Here is a 20,349-nt window from a genome sequence, read left to right as displayed (position 1 = left end):
TGGGTGTGTCCTGAGGCAAGGCATATCTTGGAGACTGTAGTCTTCACTAACCCGGTGTAGGGACTGGGGTTAGATAGAAAGCTCTGGAACAAAGCTAGCTTACACAGAACTTTCCACAAGGCTGACTGACTCTTTAGCAGTGGGGAAGTTGAAGTGTTGCAAGTTGTAGGGTGTAGCTTTTGCTACTCTGCTTTAATGCACACTCTGGGAACTGAGCCATGCTACCAGCCCCTGCCAAAAGAGTACTGGATCCAAAAATGAAGAACACAGACACACACATGTTGATCAGTTTCAATCTGCCTTATTGGCTCAATTGCTAGGCACCTCCAATTTACCGTGGCTAGTGTGCCCTTCCCAACACTTTTAGCGTATCCCTCTCAACCTGCCCTTGCTTGTTACTTTTAGTCCTAGCTGGACACCCCAACCTCCCTCTGGAGAAGCAATGTGTGGCCACTCCATCTGAGATCTCACATGGCTGGTTGGCTTTTCTGCCTCTGAAGAATGGTGAAAATCTTCTTTCCCCTCTCCCTGGGTCTGCTAGATCACCTGTGTGGATCCAGAAGTCCTGCCTCTTCCTTCTGCCCAGTAACTGGCCCATAGCATCTTTACTGCTAGATCAAGAACCAATTGGGGATCAGGACCTTCATCAGAACTACCCTGACAGCTGATCCAGAGCCTAATTACAGTTTATTTTGGGGGCTACTTTTAGCCTCTCATTAACCATTCCTTTCCCAGCTGTGTGTCTTAACAAACATTCTTGTGACTATTAAGTGAATTTTCATAGTGATTAACTTAGTAGGTAACTGGCTTCCTCTATCCCGGAAACTAACATCATACAGCATCCCGAGGTCTAGGGCAAAGATTCCTCTGTTTTGCTGTAGTCAGCCTACCTGCCCTCTCCATCAATGTGTTTGAAGAGTGTCTTGACTTCTGATCATTTTCTGTTTCCATAAAAAAACATCATGAAATATGAATATTGGAATATATTTGAGGAAACCAAAATCAGTGTTTCTGGACTATGATCCTTTGTATTTGATTCTAGAATAAGCCAGGCCTTTTGATTCTCTGATGAGAGTATTGTTTTATTCCTTGATATGGAGCTCTGAAACTGGATGATATGGGTGCAAAAACTGGATGACAAGTCCCAGGAAGTCAGCCCTCTAAGTCTCTAGAGACCTCTCCTCCTAGTCCCTGACTGTCTTTTGCAGGCCACCACTCACCCACTCCTAACATGCCTGTGCCCTTCCATCTGTGGTTGGTTTCCCTAGATGTTGCCATTCTTAACATTTGGAATGACAGTGACCTCAGACCAGAATATTTAGGGATCAGCCTGAGTTGCAGCCATCTTCCCTCTAGCCATGCCCATTGCATCATAAAGAGACAGATCTGCCCCAACATTCTGAACTGTGATGTATAAAGGGCACTTCAGACCTCTGGAGAAACATTATAGGCTGGGTGCTAGAGGTTGGAGGAGCTGTACAGACTTCCTGTTGCATTGGAATTGTATTAGAGAGAGGGAGATAGAGAGGGAGAGAGGGAGAGAGAGAGAGAGAGAGAGAGAGAGAGAGAGAGAGAGAGAGAGAGAGAGAGAGGAAGGAGGAGGAAGAGGAGGAGGACAGTGTGTCAGAAAGATTGTGTGTGTGTGTGAGAGAGAGAGGGAGAGAGAAAAAGAGAGAGAGGAGAGTATGTGAGAAAGAGTGTGTGTGTGTGTGTGTGTGTGTGTGTGTGTGAGTGTGTGAAAGTCATCTAGATAGTGTTAGATTAATAGATAGTTAGAAGTATAGATTGCTGAAAATAGATAGTAAATAGAAGAGTTTTATTGATTTTCAGGGTAGGACTTAGAAGGGTAAAGCCTCCTAGGGCAAGAGAACATGTGTTCCAAAAGGCTGAATTCCACCTTTTTGAAAGTCAGGAGATGGGCTGGTGAGATGGCTCAGTGGGTAAGAGCACCCGACTGCTCTTCCGAAGGTCCAGAGTTCAAATCCCAGGGACTGGCCACTGGGTAGAGGTTGGTAATCCAGGGCGTTAATGACCTCAGGGTCATCCCAGGAAGTAGACCTGATCTGGGTGATAATCAGCCTCAGCATAGCCTGGCGGAGCTGCATAGCACTACTCATGGCAAGAGGAAGCCAGGCCATCTTCCACTCCTTATAAGCAGTGCTGGCAAGGGCCATGCCCCTGACACTAATCCAAGCTTGTCTATTGTCTCCAAAAGAATCTTTTGGGGAGAATCTGTGGTCAAAGGCCCCGAGGACAGGAGGACATTTGTTGGGCCCAGTGACTTGCCAAAGAATAGCCCCAACGCAACAGCAGGGGAGGTCCAAGGGAAGAAGAGGACAATGGAGTTGCTTAACAAGGCTAGAAATCAAACAGAAAAAGCCTCACATGTAAAAGACATCAGACAGCTCCTAAAGCAAGAGGTGTTCATGAAGGACACACACCCCTGCAAGAAACATCCGAAACAGCAACCAAGGAGCCTGGAGGAATGGAGGCGTGGCCGTCTAGGGGGAAACAACACAGGGCTCATAGAGTCAGAAGAACCTTTCGGGTGCTGTGAAAGTCTTGCCCTAGAAGAAAAGGCAGTCTTCCTCAGAAGAGAGCAAGTACAATTCTCTCCTCAGGACATTCATCAGGGCGCTCTGAAAAGAAACAACATAAAACCTAAGTCGTGGCCAAAGGCAGAAGGCTGGGACCACACAGTCCAGGAAACTCCAGTAATTCTTACAGTTTGGGGCCATAGTTATGTCTCATGGTACATCCATCTCCTCAAGACATTCATCAGAGCCCTCTGGAAAGAAACAACATAAAACCTAAGTCGAGGTCAAAGGCAGAAGGCTGGGACCACACAGTCCAGGGAACTCGAATAGTTCTTACAGTTCGGGACCATAGTTATGATTCACACGTGTCAAAATATCCTAGTGCTGCAAAGTACAAGATGAACTTTCTTAGAAAATGAATTATTACTTAAGTGCCTTGCAATCTACGATGTATGAGTAGGCATGAATACTGATGCAATAAGAAGGCAGGGCTAAAGGCCTGGCTAGCCCTTGAGGGCAAGGTGGGCTTGGGAGAACCACAGGCACAGCAGCTGTTTGTCAGGCATCTCAGAATGACATGATCTGCCCATGGATACCACTCTTTAGGATGCCACAAAAAGGAGCAGGCACCCTTGACTTGAAGGTGTTCATTACTTCTAAATGTGATGACCTCATAGAGACCATTCAGCTCTGGGAAGTAATGATGCCCACCCCAACCCCAACCCCCACCCCCTGCCAACAGTTTATAAAGGCTTTGCTTTTCGATCTACAGGCTGAGAAACATTGAGGCTGTGCTGAAATATTTAATTCCAGAGATGGGCTATGTACTTTCTCTGCATCCTGCTCAGTGAGCATCTCTGCTCCCTCCCACCAAGACCAAAAGAAAACTGAGGCAGATGGATATTTCTTTGCCATAGACCTTCTGGGTCCCTGTGTCTGTGTGGAACGGGTCTCTCGACTAGGGTGGGCAAAGCATGGATGAATGACAAACAGACACACACAGGAGAGGTAGCGTGGAATCTGAGTGTAATTTTCGAATCGAGCATCAGACTTTTTATGCAGAGGACAATAAGGAAGTTGGGTGACATATTCGCAAGGTACAATTGAGGTAACTGGAATCTTACATAAAACAGAGGAATGCAAACACAAAAGGTCTAAACGGGAAGGAACCACCTGGGATAGAATTCAATGATAACAGCTGGGATCAACAAGGGCTAAACCTAAGATTCACTAATCTTAAAAGCCAGGCTCAAGGGCTTTGCGCCCTTGCCATAGTTCCTATTTTAGTCTCTTGTATAGTCCACCTTCCCCTTAGGCCATTGTAAATACATGTGTATGGGTGTAACTCTGCTATAGTTCTAAGTATCTATTCTGGTTTTTCCTTTGGTCTGAAATTTCCTTCTGCCTTAGTGATGGTAAATTCCCATGTAAGGGAGTGACTTAGCTTTTACAATCTTACTGAATTCCAAGCCCATGATCTTGCTCAAGGACATTCTAGGACTGTTGGAACACTGGCAGAAGGCTTTAGCCATGTCAGAATTCAATTTTAAAAAGCACTTATAATAGGAAAATACTGAAAGAGAGCACATGGATCCATACACTAGACTAACGTGGGAATGGAACACGGGAATGAAAAATTAATGTATGGGTAGAGAACTCTAGACTCCAGGAGGGGAGCTTCCTTGAAACTCTTTGCCTCATGAGTGACTTTTATGCCTTTTGGCTTGTCCAGCTGACTCGACTGGAGAACATAGCATTTCCTACTTTCATTTTCTCATGTAATTGTAACCTGGAAGTACTATTAACATGGTTTTATTACTGTATCTTGTACCCTTGCTGGGTGTCCCGAGTCAGCTTTCGTCTCCACCTCTGCCTTGCTCAGTCCCCATAGCATATCTCCTTTACTATCAGGATTTCTTTAAAACACAAGTTAGTGCTTCATCTTATTGAAGAAACTTGTTTGTCATCACCATTTGTGATCTTTCTTCTTCCTGCCCTTGCATCCTGCTTCTGCTACACATCCTCCCCATGCCACATCCTCCCCACACAAGCTCCTTCAGTTTTCTAAGGAGCTCTCTTCCTTACTATTTCAATAACAGTGGACATGTTTAAGAAAAAGTATTTCATAAAAAATGTTCAAGATGAGAGTTAAAGGCATACTGAGATAGACTCTTATTATATCTTAAATTTTAACGGTTTACATGAAACAGGGAAGGAGACCTGAACTCATGATAGAAGGATGTATGCTGAGAGGTACAGATCCATCTATGCATAGCTATCCAACTCAGACATTATGTGTCATAGATGCTGTCTCTTCAATATGCATTGGTGGCATCATTGTGAAAAATCTGGTGGCTATAGGAGTGTGGGATTATATCTGGGTCCTCTTTTAACATATGACTTTAGTTTCATGGGTTTATATCTGAATCCTCTATTCTATTTTATTGAGCTGCTGCCTGTTTCTGTGCTACTACCATGCTGTTTTGTTCACTGTGGCTCTGTAGTATACTACAGGTATGTTAAAGACTCCAGCACTATGCTTTTTGCCCATGATTTATCTGGTCTGTGGGACATTTTGTATCTACACATGAATTTTTAGGTTTTTCTGTTTCTGTGAAGAATAACACTGCAGTTTTGAGACCACTGAACCTGTGTATTTTATTTGCTATACTGCATTGAACCTGAGTATTTCATTTGGTTGGCTGACCATTACTTACAATATTTTGTCCATCCATGAACTTGGGAGATCTTTCTATGTTCTATTATTTTTCTCTATTTCCTTCTTCGGTGTTTCCCAAGTTTTTATTCTACAGATCTTTTATTACTTTTGTTGAGTTTATTCCATGTTGTGTTTTTTAAGCAACTGTAAAGAGGATCATTTCTGTCATTTCATTTTCAGTATACTTGCCCCTGGTCTATAAGAAGACTACTATTTAAGTTCCGTTAATAACTAATTAAGTTCTCTTAATAATGTGCCTTGTTGCTATGTTGGAAATGTTTTTCAACTGGATGAGTTCTCTAGTGGAGTGAGGGTCTTTAATGTATAGAATTATATCATTTGCAAATAAGAATACTTGAATTTATTTTTTTGTGTGTGATTATTTTTTGTTCTCTGTTTTTCTCTTATATTATTTAGGTAAGACTTTAAGCAAAACCTTGAAAAGGAGTAGAGAGAATTGGATATTTTTATTTTGCTTATGATTTTAGTGGGACTGCATTATAGGTTTTTTTTTCTTCCAAATTTGGCATGATGTTGGCTATAGGCTTGGTTGTACATCACTTAATATATGTTCACTATATCCTTAGACTTTGTATGGCTTTTATAAAGAGGAGAGAAGGTTACATTTTGAAAATGGTTTGGCAAATATTTATTTCAATATGCCTTCTGTCTTTAAGTACATTTTTAATTATTGATTTGTATATGTTAAACAACCTCAGTGTCTGTCATGAAACTGTCATGATTTTAGACTATAGTTATATGATCTTTAATGTGTGTTCTTGAATTCACTTTACAAGTGTTTTATTGAATTTTTTGTATCTGTATTCACCAGGACATTTGTCTATAGTTTTCTTTGTGTTTGTGTGTGTGTAATGCTGGTATTGCCAATCCTTTATAGAATAGTTTTAGAACACTGGTTGTAGTTCTTTTATTGAAATCTGGTAAAACTTTATGAGTCAATTGGAATGTGGGCCTTTTTTTTTCTTTTAGTTAGGAAGTTTTAAGATTGCTGCTTCAACCTCATTGCCTCTCCATTTAAAGATTTTAAAACGTCATCTTAGTTCAACCTTAGGAGGTTATATGTGTTTAGGAATTTATACAGTTTATTTCGTTTTTCCAATTTGGTAGAATAGAGGTTGTTGAAGTGTGTATTTGTGATCATCTTGATTTCATTGGCATCTGCTCTACTATCTCCCTTTGTACTCTAGTCTTACATATATATGTATATATATATATATGTATATATATGTGTGTCTATATGTGTGCATATATATATGTGTGTGTATATATATATATATATATATATATATATATATATATATATATATACATACATACATATACATTTGGATAATTTCAGATAAGCCAGAAAATTTCACTATATCTTCGTCTTGGAAGACATTGTTCTTTCATTTGATATTGAACCTTCCGGTGGAGTCAGGACTATGTTCACAAAGCACAACTCCACTGTTTCCAGTAGACACACACCACTGTCATCGATTATGATAACTAGCTGCATGTGCACATCCTGGTATATGAAGGGGAAAAGGGCATGGGCAAGGGTAGGAACTTGTTGGGGAAGATCAAACCCATAAGTAGGTGTACCTCCTACACCCTGTGGTGTGTCTCAGATTCAAGTCCCTCTCGACACCCTCTGTTGCAGAGCACAATGCAGGAACAAGGACCAGATTACCTTCACCAGAGACAGTGACTTCAATGGGCCAGGTGACTGAGGAACCCAGTGCTCCACATGAGAATCAGACAAAGTTCCAAGAGTCCACTGGCATCCCCATCCCGTGTATTCCATGTGAAAGCAAGAATTGAAGATAAGACAACTTTAGGCAACATCACTGAGGATATGAGAGGAGTCTTGTCAAGTGTGACGAGATTGTCGATTGGATGGAAATCTTACTGCACTGTAGGATTAGCAGCATCAGACAATGGGGGACTAGACTACTCAGTTGTTGGTGACATACAAAGCAGAATACCTGGGGCCCTGGGCTTCTCTCTTGGGGGAGCTCCCCTATGGTGGTGCTTTATGACCCACTAAGAAACAAGTTGCTTAAGGAAATCGAAGTAGAGATATAATATTCTTCCAGAGAAATATTTTTGTTGGACCTCAATACACAAAGTTCCAGGCAGTTGAGCTGCTACACTAATTTCCTGACACTCCAGATCCTTGGATATTGACCACCTTTACAGGAAAAAAAAAGAATGATGTGTTCTGTAAGCATTGAGCCAGGCATAGAAAATGTAACGACTTAAATAAAACTGTTTCAGATCTGCACCCAAATGTGGACATTTTAAGTGCATCCCTCTGCTGATTTAATATTATGAAAATATCTTTTACATTCTGAGAGACAGGAACTTTTGCTGGATCTTAGAGATAGAATCAATAACACACATTGAGGTCCTGTTTTACTTAAACCTCTATCCTACTCTGTACTCAGGATTTGTTTAATTTGCCTTAAGAGAACAATGTAACACTTGGGTGGTGGTAGTACATGGCTTTAATCCCAGCACTCTAGAGGCAGAGGCAGACTTGAGGCCAACCCGGTCTACAGCCAAAGCTACACAGAGAAACCCTTTCTTAACACAACACAACACACACACACATACACACACATACACCAAAGAAACACACAAACAAAAACAATGTAACGACCATCTTTACTTGCCTCAGGTTTCCCGTGTCATCAGCTTTTACAACCCAAGCTAATGTGTAGCTGTGATCTTAAGTCACACACTCAGCCGTGCCCTTGATCTGGAGTAATGCTTGCATGTATGTATGCTATGCTATCAAATATAGGTTGAAAGCAGTCTTATAAGATGAATACCCATCATAACTGTTGAAGACAATTTATGGATATTGCTTGATAAATAATGATGTTTGCTGTACTGTTATCTGGGTTAGTGGGGTCATTTGGAGTCAGTGACTTAATCTTTTGTCAAACTTTGATGATTTCAATACAGTATCTCACATTCTTTCCCCAATATGTTGCTTTGTGTGCTGTTCAATAAAAGAACAACACACTTAGGGTCTCTCTCTCTCTCTCTCTCTCTCTCTCTCTCTCTCTCTCTCTCTCTCTCTTTCTCTCTCTGTCTGTCTCTCTCTGTCTGTCTGTCTCTCTCTGTCTCTCTCTCTGTCTCTCTCTCTGTCTCTCTCTCTGTCTCTCTCTCTGTCTCTCTCTCTCTCTGTCTCTCTCTCTCTGTCTCTCTCTGTCTCTCTCTCTCTCTCTCTCTCTCTCTCTCTCACACACACACACACACACACACACACACACACACACACAAAATTGTTTGCTGCTTCTCCAAAGCAGAGAAAAAGAAGGGAAAAGTCTGCCTACCAAGGCAGGTCAGGGTCTGCTGGAAGACTTCCTGGCCTGCTGAGGTATAGAACAACAGGAGATATGCTTGAGGCTCAAGGAGAGTGGCTGAAGATTCTATTGACCTTGGTGGAAGGAATAGGGAAGTTTTCTGGTGAGAACAAATGTCTTGTGTGTATATCTTAGCAAATTGTTTATGTTAGCTTGTTGCTTTGCTTTCCACAGTATTGTAGTATAAAAAAGAAATAACACACATTGTTGATGTAGTAATGACCTGCAACCCTCCTATTGTCTCTTAAATCTTTTTTTCTATCCTTTATATAATGAACCTTACTGCCACCTCAGAGGACTCTTTGACTTCATACCAACCAGTCCAGTACACACACACACACACACACACACACACACACACACACGGTGGAGGGAGAGAGAGAGAGAGAGAGAGAGAGAGAGAGAGAGAGAGAGAGAGAGAGAGAGAGAGAGAGAGAGAGAGATTAAGACATCAGAGAGTGACAGGAGACAGGGAGAGAGAATTATTCAAGTCTGGGCTCACTCATAGTTAGATTATATCAAGGGGTAGAACATTTAATTTCTTCCCCTTAATGTGTCATAGACACATTATTGGTAACTGGGTTTATCATCAATGCACTCAAGCCTGTCTGCCTCATGTGTAAGTCTATATCCATTCTCCTTTGATTATCTTTTAATTTCCTGTCTTATGGATACCATGCTAGACTTTCTCAGGGTTTTAACACTATTCCCATAAGCTAATGGAAATACCTTTTCACTACATAGAAAGATGGATCTCAAATGAGTACCAAAATAGCCCACACAGTAGATGATATCTATCAAACCAAATGATCTGGTAGCCTAACAGTGCACAGGGAGCAGCTGTCTCTAGAAGGCTTTTCTTCATTGCAGCCAGGAGCACTGAACAAGTTAGACCCATGTCAGCCACTGTCAATCTGAATGACTGAAAATGTAATAACATGCCAATTAATAAAAGACCTTGCTTAATTCCCTAGTTAGAGATGGGCCCTGGTCTCAGGGTGGGTCCATCTTAACAAGAAAGCTCCAACTAAGCTCCAGTGAATAGTAGCCAGGATTCCTTTTTCATTTTTTCTAATATTTTTTCTAATATTTACTTATTAAACACACTGTAGCTGTCTTCAGACACACCAGAATGAGGGTCAGATCTCATTATGGATGGCTGTGAGCCACCATGGGTTGCTGGGACTTGAACTCAGGGGCCTTTGGAAGAACAGTCAGTGCTCTTACCTGCTGAGCTATCTCTCCAACCCAGTAGACAGGATTCCTGCGTCACATTTTCCAAGTTGCTAGAGAAACATGCTTTCATTTCTGATCCAAGGATCTATTGGAAGTTGTGGGTGAGACTAGGCTACAAGATGCCACAATGTCGACTCGAGTATCGGGGTGCCTTGCCAGAGGATTCTCCGGACACCCTCAAGGACCCGCACAGGATTCCCCACGGGATCCTAAGACCTCTGGTGAGTGGAACACAGCTTCTGCTCCAATCCAATCGCGCGGAACCTGAGACTGCATTAACTAGGGAAGCAGGAAACCTGGCCTGAAGTGGGGCACAAGTCCCTTCCGGTCCACTTGAGCAGGGTGCCTTGCCAGTGGAGTCTCCGGACACCCACAAGGACCCACACAGGATTCCCCACGGGATCCTAAGACCTCTGTTGAGTGGAACACAACTTCTGCCAGGATGCAGGTTCGAACATCAGATATCTGGGCACCTTCCCTGCAAGAATAGAGCTTGCCTGCAGAGAATACTCTGACCACTGAAATTAAGGATAGATGCAGCCTCCCAGGTCTGCTGATAGAAGCTAACAGAGTCACCTGAGGAACAAGCTCTAACCAGAGACAACTATAACAGCTAGCTTCAGAGATTACCAGATGGTGAAAGGCAAACATAAGAATCCTACTAACAGAAATCAAGACCACTCACCATCATCAGAACGCAGCAGTCCCACCCCACCTAGTCCTGGGCACCCCAACACAACCGAAAATCTAGACCAAGATTTAAAAGCATATCTCATGATGATGGTAGAGGACATCAAGAAGGACTTAAATAACTCATTTAAATTAGAAAGGGCAATCAGCAGATTCATCTGAAATAACAAAAAACCTAGAATAGCAAAAACTCTTCTCAAGGATAAAAGAACCTCTGGTGGAATCACCATGCCAGACCTAAAGCTGTACTACAGAGCAATTGTGATAAAAACTGCATGGTATTGGTATAGTGACAGACAAGTAGAACAATGGAACAGAATTGAAGACCCAGAGATGAACCCACACACCTATGGTCACTTGATCTTTGACAAGGGAGCTAAAACCATACAGTGGATAAAAGACAGCATTTTCAAAAAATGGTGCTGGCACAACTGGCGGTTATCATATAGAAAAATGCAAATTGATCCATTTCTATCTCCTTGTAATAAGGTCAAATCTAAGTGGATTAAGGCACTTCACCTAAAACCAGAGACACTGAAACTTATAGAGGAGAAAGTAGGGAAAAGCCTCGAAGATATGGGTACAGGGGAAAAATTCCTGAATAGAACAGCAATGGCTTGTACTGTAAGATTGATTGACAAATGGGACCTCATGAAACTGCAAAGCTTCTGGAAGGCAAACGACACCGTCAATAAAACAAAAAGACCACCAACAGATTGGGAAAGGATCTTTACCTATCTATCCTAAATCAGATAGGGGACTAATATCCAATATATATAAAGAACTCAAGAAGGTGGACTCCAGAAAAATCAAATAACCCCATTAAAAAATGGGGCTCAGAACTGAACGAAGAATTCTCACCTGGGGATTACCGAATGGCAGAGAAACACCTGAAAAAATGTTCAACATCCTTAATCATCAGGGAAATGCAAATCAAAACAACCCTGAGATTCCACCTCACACCAGTCAGAATGGCTAAGATCAAAAATTCAGGTGTCAGCAGATGCCGGTGAGGATGTGGAGAAAGAGGAACACTCCTCCATTGTTGGTGGGATTGCAAGCTTGTACAACCACTCTGGAAATCAGTCTGGTGGTTCCTTAGAAAATTGGACATAGAACTACCGGAGGATCCAGCAATACCTCTCCTGGGCATATATCCAGAAGATGTCCCAACCGGTAAGAAGGACACATGCTCCACTATGTTCATAGCAGCCTTATTTATAATAGCCAGAAGCTGGAAAGAACCCAGATGCCCCTCAACAGAGGAATGGATACAGAAAATGTGGTATATTTACACAATGGAGTACTACTCAGCTATTAAAAAGAATGAATTTATTAAATTCCTAGGCAAATGGATGGACCTGGAAGGCATCATCCTGAGTGAGGTAACACAATCACAAAGGAACTCACACAATATGTACTCACTGATAAGTGGATATTAGCCCAAAACTTAGGATACCCAAGATATAAGATACAATTTTCTAAACGCATGAAACTCAAGAAAACTGAAGTCCAAAGTGTGGACATTGTGCCCCTTCTTAGAATTGGGAACAAAACACCCATGGAAGGAGTTACAGAGACAAAGTTTGGAGCTGTGACAAAAGTATGGACTATCTAGAGACTGTCATATCCAGGGATCCATCCCAGAATCAGCTTCCAGATGCTGATAGCATTGCATACACTAGCAAGATTTTGCTGAAAGGACCCAGATATAGCTGTCTCTTGTGAGACTATGCTGGTTCCTAGCAAACACAGATGTGGATGCTCACAGTCAGCTATTGGATGGATCACAGGGCTCCCAATGGAGGAGCTAGAGAAAGTACCCAAGGAGCTAAAGGGATCTGCAACCCTATAGGTGGAACAACATTATGAACTAACCAGTACCCCAGAGCTCTTGACTCTATCTGCATATGTATCAAAAGATTGCCTAGTCGGCCATCACTGGAAAGAGAGGCCCATTGGACACACAAACTTTATATGCCCCAGTACAGTGGAATGCCAGGGTCAAAAAAAATGGGAATGGGTGGGTAGGAAAGTGGGGGGGAGGGTATGGGGGACTTTTGGGATAGCATTGGAAATGTAATTGAGGAAAATACATAATAAAAAATACCAAAATATTATCTTAAACCATTACTATTTTGAATATATAAAGAATGAGAATATATAGCCAATTTTTTAAAGTACAATGAGCACGTTCAACTATTTCTTGTCTCATGGGGTTATAAGGAATTCCAATTATATGTTTGATGCCAAATTCTTTACAAAATGAAGTAAAATTCTTGCTACAATAGGATACCCCATTATCTGTCGTAATAAGTTTGGGCAATCCCATGGCATTAAAGGCTTGTAGGCAATGATCAATTACATTTTTAGAGGCCTCTCCTGTATGCAGAGAACCAAAATGAAATCCTGAACAAGTGTCAATACAAACGTGCATATATTTTAATTTTCCAGATTCCGCATAATGAGTCATATCCATTTGCCAAATATGATTAGGCATAAGACCTCATGATTAACTCCTAAATGTGGCAGTGGAGATAATGTAATACATTTAGGATGTTGTTTTACAATATCTGGCTCTTTGCCAAAGTAAGTTAGTGCCTGCTTCTTTCCAAGGATAAGCATCTGAGATACTGATGCATAATATGGCAAGATATTACGTTTAGGAGAAATCCTTGAATGTATCTACATTAGAAGAGACTTTTGCCATAACAATCTTGTAGGCATATGAATCGTATTAAAATTCAACAGATGTAAAGGCAAAGAGTAATCTAGATAACTGACAAATTGTTCTTCAATAGCTTTTTCCACTTGTTGTAAGGCCAGAAATTCTTCTGAGGTTAAAGATCTAGGGGAGGTTGGATCAGAACTCCCTTTAAGACTATCAAACAAAGGTTTCAACTCCCTTGTAGTATGCTATAAATAGGGGCGAAGCCAATTAATATCACCTAACAATACTTGAAAATCATTCAAAGTCCTTAAGTTGTCTCTGTGAATAAGTATTTTTCTAGGGAAAAACAGATTGATTAGTAAGTCTAAAACCCAAATAATTATAAGGAACCTAAGTTTGTATCTTTTCAGGAGCTATCTGTAATCCTTATCAGTTAAAGCTTTATGTAAACCTCTATAACACAAAAGCAAATCCAGGGGGTCTTTTCCAGGCAACCCAGGACAATTTCTTTACTGTCCAAAAACAGTCTTCTTAAAGGAACAGTATTTTTTTTCTTATAAGTTGCATAAGCAATTGCAAGCTTAAGAATTAATAGCATCTGAGGGATGAACAATTTTAAGCAATTGTAACCTCTGAGATATGATACTGAATATTAATATACAACTTAAAGTTTGACTGTTCAACATTTTAAAATACCATCTACACACACAATTTAGTTATTTGTGCTGAAACAGGAAGAAACTCAAAAGGATAAGTGTGTGATCCAATTCACATATATTTTTCTCCTTTAGAAGGGCTGTTTTTAAACACAGTAAATGGGATGCAAGCATGCATGAATTTCTAGAAGATACAGAAGCATGCATAAAAACAATTTTTAAGCGTATCTTTGGGATATTGATTATCAATTGTATTTAAAATGATGGTATACAATAGATCAAACATCAATATTCCGTAATAACCAAATTAATAGCTGTTTGGGACAAGTAACAGACACTTAGGTTCTTAAGACACAATTTTTGTTATAGTTTTTCTAAAATATATAAATTTATCTTACAATTCTTTATTAGCACCACAGTGGCCTAATAGGGTGTTAAAACTTTACTTTGAGGTGATTTTACAACAATGTTTCCTCTTGCCAAAGATCTGTTGAGGGCACATAAATAAAATGAGCAGGTAATATTTAATTACCATTGATTATAATTGATAACAATTGATCACAGAAATTTCCTCTGCTTTCTGTGAAACTTTCTTGTTTCTCACCAGTAATTTTGAATCTCACTAGACAGCACCTAACAAAGGTTTAAGTCACTTTAAGGCCTCAAGGTGAGGTCTTAGCCAATTAAGATCTCCTGGAAGCTTTTAAAAATAAAATTTTGAAGCAAATCAATTTTTCTTCCTTAGATTTTTCTGTACCATGATTTTCTAGTTTATAACTAAAAACCCTAAGTATTAGAAGATATTGCCTCTGAATCTTATCTGGAGCAACATCTACTACCCAGAACTTAAAAGCTCAATGTGTGAGAGCTAAAAAGCAATAGTAACTAAAATACTTTTCACTTAGTAAATAATATACATATACATATACGCAAACTCTGTACACTATAATTTTATATAAATTAGGCAAGTCAAATCGCAATGTCCTGATAAATTCCACAGCCTGATTGACCTTTTATAAACTTTGAGTTTAAACTTTATTTAGAACAACATCTAACTAGGTCTGCAACAGGCTCTTTTAGATAAAAGGAAGGGAGGGAGAGGTGAGGTCTCAAGAACTTCCCTAGTCATGGTTTGTGAAACAAAAGAAGAGCCACACTAGCCTCACTGAGGGGGCTCCCCTCTGAGCTCAGTGTCAACCCAAACGCAAACATTTCTCAATCTGAGCACTCTGCCAGAGTCCTGGCCCAAAGGTTATCCCTATTTTGAAGTATCTTTAAAGACATGTTTTCCTGGGTTCGTTCATGCCACATGTTGTTTAGAATAACTCCAACCCTGACTTCCCGATTTTAAGCTAACTTTCTGTTACAAACAAAAGGCTGCCTGCCCCTTTAAGAGCTCCTGTGTAGATAATCAGCCTCTAGCAGGGCTTTTCCAGCTGTACTTGACTCCCAGCCACAGTGCAGTGTAACTTATCAGTTTCTACTGTGCAAATTGAGACTGCCTTTTAAACAAGTTAAACTAAATCAAAGGATGGACAGCCAGCAGATAAAGTTTTAACCATTTTTTTTTCAACATGAAACACAGAACAACAACCATTCAAACAACAAAACAGAAACAAACATAAATAGATAGACATATCGACAAATGGTGCACCAAGGACAGACAATAGACAGAGAGGGAATAGAACTTGATGTCTCAAAGGGACCCAGATATCCTAACCAGAACTAAGGCTATATCCATAGGAGCCAGAGAGGGAGCAGGATGTCTCCCAATTTCCTTCTGTCCCTAGGAGAGCTCTGAAATAGCTTATTTTCATTTTCCCTATTTTTCACTAAAAGGTCCCAAACAGGGGAAAACTGCTTTTCTGAAACTTATTCCCTCTCTCTCATGTTCAAATTCTAATTCTTTATCTCCTTCTTCTGGGAATTCTGCCAGAGAAGGGAGAGGAGGCACAGTGGTAGCTTCTGTTAGTTACTCCCCAATAAGAAAAGATGGTTGCAGGGACCGCATCGGGACCCTCATTAGGTAGTTTATCATTTAAATCTCTGCCTACCTTTCGCCATTTTTTACAGTGTATCTCTGCCCCGTCAATGATAAACTAGGGGCATGCTTGATCTATAAAAATAAAAAGGTTTATCAAATCTTTTTTCTTAACTCAAACTCCCCTTTCCCTGAGTGAAGTTTTCAGATCTGATGAAAATCACTTCCTTCCACAGCTTAGTTCCCATTTCTTAGCGGAGAGGAATTACTCACTGAGGACACTTCCTCCTATGAGTAGTAGGGACGTTCCTGAAACAACTTATTCTTCTTATTCTTCTAGTCTCGACAAACTTCTCTTGGTGCTAGTCTCCATGGTCCCCGCAGGGCAAAGGTCCGTGCCTCGAACCCCACTTTGGGCGCCACTTGTTCTGTCTAGCAGGACCTAGTTATTCCATGGGTCAAGAAGGACCAAGGCCTGCAAGAGAAGCAGGCAGAGGGAGGGGAGTGAGACCAAGCAAGGAGTTGTCAAGGTCTGATTAATGAAGGCTAAGAGCCAGGTTATAAGCACACAGTGAGAGAAAATAGGGAGGGGTCAAGGGGGCATAATAAAATACAGAGAAAGGGATGGGCATCTGGGGCAGATGCTGATTACAGGCTTCTTGCAGCTTATTTTGGAATGTTGGCCCTAAAACTGTCCCGGGCAGCCTTCAAACATTCTGCAGTTTATCTTGGAGTGCCTGCCCTGACTAAACAGTCCCAGGCATCAAACGGAGACATGGAGGAGGAGGTGAAGCTCCCTTAATCTAAGCAGTTCTAGGCACCAAATGGAGAGATGAAGGAGGGAGTGAAGCTGGCAGTCTCAGGCACCAGGTGGAGGCAATGAAGGAGAGGGGGTGACATAATGCCCTTCAAAGGGTCAGCTGGATCTTTAGGGTGAGAGTAACTGCAGTACTTTGTTTCCCATGGTTTGGTCTCTCACACACACCTCCTAAGTCCTCATAAATAGTTCAACAACTGGGGACTAGAGAGGTCATTCTTAATCAAATCACCATATTCTAATCCCTGGCCCCATAGGCTTGTGTCCATATCATAATGCAAAATTCATTCAACACAACTTCAAAAGTCCTCATAGTCTTCCACAGTCTCAATCTCTTCTGAGATTCAAGGCAATAGCTTAGCTATAATTCCATATAATATCAAAAAACAAATTGCACAATTCCCACCTTCAATGCATCATTTTAAAAGGAGGAAATGGAACATAATGAGAAAATACTAGACCAAAGCAAGATCAAAACCCAGTAAGCCAAACTCCAAAGTGTGTACCTTATGCCTGATATCAAAGTGTAATCCCTCCCCCCATTCCCCCACCCAAGCCTGAAGTAGGCTGAGTCAGACCTTGACCTTGCTGCCACTAAGGAGATTACCTAGGGTGGAGCCTTGCTCCCTAGATCACTCTATTGTTCAGCCACTGCCACTGTTCTCCTTCAAGACACTGCTACCTGCTGGGAGGCCAGTGAGCTATTCCAGAGACTACACCCTATCCTGCATGTCTTGTCACCTGCAGCTTGTTCCAGGCTCCAAGAATGAATTGGTGGGAAAGTCTCCCCCGCCCCCTTTATAAGCACATTTGCTATTAAACATTTGAGCTTTGATCAGTAATCTTGACTTAGCTCCATTTTTCTCTTGACCGCCTAGTTTCCCTCTCTTTCTGCCCTGGCCTGACACTCAGGTGTACCTGGTCCATGTGAACCGCTGGCTCGAAACATCAAAGGCCTTATGGGCTGGCTCTTGATATCTCCTTGTACCCAGATTTTCTGATTGCAATACACTTCTTGGTCTTGAGCTGGTTCCATACCCTGCTTGTCCTTAGCAGGTGTTCCATGGCTACTGCATCCCCAACATCTTGGGGCTCCCAATGCAACCCAGGCATCACCTTCACAACTTTATACAGTGGCCTGCCTGGACATTTATTTATGGTCCCGAATGCCACATGTTTTTCTCTGTGGTTTTCCTTAACCACCCTGAGGAAGATTCCACGGAGCCTTTATGTCTATTTTTCTTAATAAAGCCAAACAATAAGATCAAAACTATCCAGCTCTGTTGCCTCATATGACTGGCATCAGGCCATTGATAAAATGTCACTAATGAATTGTTTTCATCAAACTTAGGATCTCAGGATCTTCATGGACTCCTTATTGCCACCTGTTATTAATCCATTTACCTTACCTGATATGGACAGTAGACATCCTGTTTTCTCTAGAGATTTGCTCTACAATGCTCAGAAATGTCTTCTTTCTCCCATTCCAGTAAGGAAGACTGATGCCAAAATCCCTATACATCATGTGATCCTTAGTGTGAATATTGCTGTTTCTTATAGAGGGATGTAACTTCTCTGGACATTATTATCAAGCATAAATTTTATTATAACTGTAAGAACTAGTTAGTTTTCCATACTTTCATAGATGATAGTAGAGACATCTAAGTTTCCTATGGTAGAGTCAAAGAATTTTCACCACAGCCTCAGGCACATCAGCACTGATTTTTATTCTGGTTCTGTACAACAGTAGCACTAAGAATGTCATCCCTACGCCTCTTTAACAGGAAATGTCTGAACATAAGCAAACCCAATCCTCTGTAATGGCCACAGAGCTGGTCTTCCCTTAGCTACAAAGGAAGACTTTATCTTTCTAAGGCACAAACCGACCAAGAATGTTTACCACAAATGTCTAAAACAAGGTGCATTTAATGTCTTAAATAACACATGGGGAAGAAATTTTAAAATAATGTAACCCCCAAATGTCTCGTTCCTCTTTCTCCCTCTCCCTCCCTCCCTCCTTCTCTCTCTCTCTCTCTCTCTCTCTCTCTCTCTCTCTCTCTCTCTCTCTCTCTCTCTCTCTCTCTCTCCCCTCACTCTCTCTCTGCTTCTGGAAAAATTTTTTCATGAATATGTCATACCAGTATCTACTGCTGTCAGACCAACTAAAGCTAGGAACAGATACCAGCAATGGCTTACCGAACAGCATGAGATCAACCTACAGTAATGGTCTCAACAAGCCTGAAACTATCCAGGTTTACTTTAGAGTCAAATGGCTTTCTTTTTAATGTCTTTTCTACTTGAAATGGTATATCAATCCAGGAATAGCAGAGTGTATTTGCCTTTGGACAGACTCTGTCATTACTAACAAGGAATAAGCCAGGAGCAATTTCATCTTCCATAACACTTTCAATGAATTGAGGCCTTAAGAACTCCATTTAGGGTAAAGATGATGTCACTGATGACTTCAGTTCATGCTGAGACAAATTTTATGTCATTATTTGCTCTTTGGATATTATATACAAAACTGTCTATTGTGAAAATAACTACCTATTGAATGAGCATACAGGATGAGACAGTTATCTCCTCAGAAAGCTCCCCTCCCTGCCCCCACTGCTGTGGTTTGAATAAGAATGGCCCTCACAGGCACATATATTTAAATGCTTCCTCACTATGGAGTGGAACTAGTTGAAGGGATTAGAAAGATTAAAAAATCATGGTTAAATTTAAGATGCATCATTTCAGAGAGCCAAGTTCTCCTTCATTAAGAATGACCAAGTATATCTGAGAAACAAGATGGTAAATATCCATACCCAGATTCTCTGGCATCCCTCATCCCCAAGGTACCACATACAGGCAGCAATGTTTTTGCTGTTCTCATTCTAGTGCCATATGATGTCACCTCTCTCCCACATATACTCAAAACCTTTGTTTATGAAGATCAAATGCTAAAGAGAAAAATAATTTTTCATAAATTTATTAGAGTCCCACTGTGCCTCCCAACTTTGACCCATAAGGGGTCCCCTAGGGGACTGTGCAAGCAATATATTGAAGTCTTTGACCCTATCAATCAATCAGGATATTCCAGGACTGAAGCAGAATTAAATTTGAATCTCCTCAATTCCCTTTTGGCTACAGTGCCATTCAGAGATGTGTCTTATAAGTTAGATTTGAGTTGTCATTAGGGAAAAGAAATATCATCATGCCTAAAATTAGAGAAGAATCAAAACTTTTTTTTAAAAAAAGGCCTATACAACTTTTTTTTTTTTGTTATCACAAAAGTGTGCCTTGAAGTGTCTGAAAGATTCACTCTCTCTGGGAAGAGTTATGAAGTAACCAGACTAAACTACCTAGGAGGGCATGGAACCGGAGAAAGAAGCAGATAGAAAATCTCCTGAGCTGCTCTTAAGGAGGCCATTTCAGCCTCATTAAAGCAGACAGGCATGCATTGCAGAAATGTGGCCTGTCCATCAATGCCTGAACTCACAGCCTATTGAGTGTTTGGAGCAATGAAACCTACAGAGTTATGCCACATTTCCTGCCTGAAAATAGCCTAAAAAATTGAAACTTGACATGATCAGCTTCTAAACTATAATGGAGGAGCCACATATCAAACTGGTGTCGGCATCAGAGTTCCTTTGTGACTAGTCTGGGATAGTTGGCATCTG

At 41.0% G+C, this 20,349-nt stretch overlaps 1 pseudogene; it reads left to right on the top strand.

The window, feature by feature from the left end:
• Positions 1-1,928: 1,928 nt before the first annotated feature.
• On the top strand, positions 1,929-2,807 carry LOC110300182 (protein Tex24 pseudogene; annotated as a pseudogene).
• Positions 2,808-20,349: the final 17,542 nt, after the last annotated feature.

The sequence above is a fragment of the Mus caroli genome, unplaced genomic scaffold (genome assembly GCF_978045245.1).
Source record: "Mus caroli unplaced genomic scaffold, Mus_caroli_1 scaffold_10, whole genome shotgun sequence".
NCBI classification, from domain to species: Eukaryota; Metazoa; Chordata; class Mammalia; order Rodentia; family Muridae; genus Mus; species Mus caroli.
The sequence above is the reverse complement of the archived record's forward strand: the minus strand, read 5'-3'. Positions and strand labels throughout refer to the sequence as shown.